Genomic DNA, 2722 nt, shown 5'->3' with positions numbered 1-2722 from the left:
TTTGGGCCATGCTCACCACCCGAGGCCACCAGCTGGGTTCAGCCCGGGCCTCCGTCGTGGCCCGCACGCCCGGGCGCTCCCACTGCTGCAGAAGCCGCTGCTGGCTGGGCCGGACGGAGCCGGGGACCGAGTGGGGTCCACTGCCTTGCTGCCTCTTCACAGGTGCTGCCACCTCGCTCTCTGAGCCTCAGTGTCCTCCACTGGGAAGGGACAGCCTCAGGCCCTCTTCATGGGGCTCGGGATCAAACGAGACCTTCCGTGTAAATGACCATATACAAATACAGATGAGATAGAGAAATGTTGAAATTGCTGAGGAAGGTGAGGCCCAGAGGGTGGGTGGTTGGGGCACATTACAGACAAGCTCACAGATGCTGGGAAGTGGTGGGGGGCACCGGCCGTGATGGCTGCTCGCTCCCGCCACCTCCGCTGGCTGGTGGGGCTTGGCTCCATGCCTCAAGCACTCGAAGAGCCCAGGAGGCCACTTTTGCAGCGGGCAGGCCTCATCCAGGCCCGCACAAGGGACGGGGGCCAGGCGAGGGGATGGGGGAGGCCACCCTGTTCCTAGAGCCCCAGGGGGGACTTCGCGCCATTCCCACCGCCTGTTGGCCATCGGCGCCCGTGGGGGAGTTGTACACTCTCAGGGGAAAGGCTTATAGCCCCCCTTGTGCCCAGGGAATGCTAAGTGGATGTGGTGACAGCAACAGGCACGTTCCTCTCACCCTGGGTGTTACAGGGGGCTCTGGGTTCTCCCTGAAGGGAGCTTGCCCGCAGGTCAGGTGGTGAGTGCCCTCTCACTAGGGTGTACATCGAAAGCTAGGGAACATCCTTGGTCATGGTACCAAGTAGTTCTTGCCCTAGTGGGCAGTGAGCTGGGGGACAGAGGCTCCCCTCTGGATCTTGGGAGTCCAAAGAACCACAGAGTGGCCCGAGGTGGGGGGTGGGTCCATTTTGGGTGGAACCCACATCCGGCAGCCCATCTGTCATGTCTGGATCAGGCCGGCCTGGCCACCACTGAACATAAGCAATAAGTCAGGGCCCTGGTGTCTGTAGGTCTCCTGCACACTGGCCCAGAGAACAGCTTCGAAGGGACCGTCCCCGCCTCAGGGAGGTGACCCTGTCCATCATGCTATGGGGTACCTGGGGGTCAGGTGGGGCGTTTCTGCCTGGATCCTCCTGTGCGCCACACAGGCAGCAGAGCCGGGCGCAGACCTCTCCTTCCCACCGCTGCTCGTGTTCCTGAGCCAAGTGCATGGGGATGGCTTTCAAGGACAGAACTGTACCTGTGACAGTCATCTGACATAATAAGCTGTTAAAAAATTAAATAAAATAAAAAGCCAGCAGCACTTCTGCCTGGCCCCACAGGGCAGGGGTTGGGTGGATGCAGTGGGAGCCCACAGGCTGGAGGGGATCAGAGGAGCCTCACCGCAGGGACAGCCAGGGGCCAGGCAAGCACGAGTCCCAGCCCTGCCAGCAGCTCGGACATGCATCAGGTGATGTGGGGTGATCTCCCCTCTGGAGCCTTAGTTGTCGAAGCTCGTGGTGGGGGACGGGGGTTGCTGAACTCGGTGCCCTTTCACAAAGGTCCCTTTACGGTTCATACTGATTCTAGATCTTGAAGCCCCGTGTGACATCTGGACTGGGGCTTCAGTTCCCACTGTGATGGATGTCACCCTTCCAGCCTCGCCCCAGGTGGCCAAGCCCTTCCTGGGATCAGAATCTGCTGAGCACATTTTTTTAGGGTGGCACATTTTTATCCAAAAGTTATTAGTTACACTACACATCAGTGTTTAAACAGAAAAAGTGACCTTTCATTTTTTTTTTTTCTTGGAAACTTGAGAAGAAACAAAATACATACTACTGATTTTTTTTTTTTTTTTTTTTTTATTTTAAAGGAAACAAGCGAAATGCATGAGCGGAGCGGTAGAGGTGTATATTTTTCATACTGTGGGTGGGTGGGTGGGTGGTATTTGTGCTGCTTTCTGGAATCGGGCTGGAACGTCTGGTTCCCGGCCCCGGGCCGTCAGCCATGCTGTTTTCTGTGGTGGGTGCCCGCCGTGAGAACCGGGGCCGGCCCCTCGCCCGGCTCCAGGTGGAGCTGGGAGCTATGGACCCCTGTGCCCGTTTCTACCTTCCACTGAACCACTTTGATTTGGGGAGAGAAAAAGCGCTAGAACTTTTGATAGTGTGGTAAAAACACTGATTTGAACTATTTTAGTAAAAGGAGTAACAGAAGATTGTGATAGTGTATACTTTGCGCTAGATAAATAAAGGCTCTTTGTAAGCCTCTGTGGTGGGTGCGCAGTGCTTTTCTCGGGTTGGGAAGCCGCTGGGTAGAGGGCCATAGCCCTGGGGAGCACCTTGGGCATGGGGGTTCTGCCCAGTGTTGGAGACCACAAACGGCCACTCGGATGGTGCGAGTGGAAAGAAATTTCCAATCCGAGCCCCCGTGGGACCCAGGAGCCCATCTACATGGGTGCATGTGAGAGCTCCAGGCTGGTTCGGAACCACCCAGGTTCCTCCGAGGGGAGCCCATGCAGGCATGGGGCGGGTCTAAGAGCTCGTCTGTGAGGGCAGACCCCTGGGGGCGCTGCCTTGGGTGACATGGGGTCAGGTCTGGGGCTTGCGAGGCCAATGTCCCTCTGCTGCCCGCCCCTCAGCCCCCAGGGCCAAGGGCAAGAACTGCCTCTTGGGGCCCCACCTTCTGTGCGGAAGAAACAAAACG

This window comes from Mustela lutreola, chromosome 7 (genome assembly GCF_030435805.1).
Source record: "Mustela lutreola isolate mMusLut2 chromosome 7, mMusLut2.pri, whole genome shotgun sequence".
NCBI lineage: Eukaryota > Metazoa > Chordata > Mammalia > Carnivora > Mustelidae > Mustela > Mustela lutreola.
Note: the sequence above shows the minus strand (reverse complement) of the source record.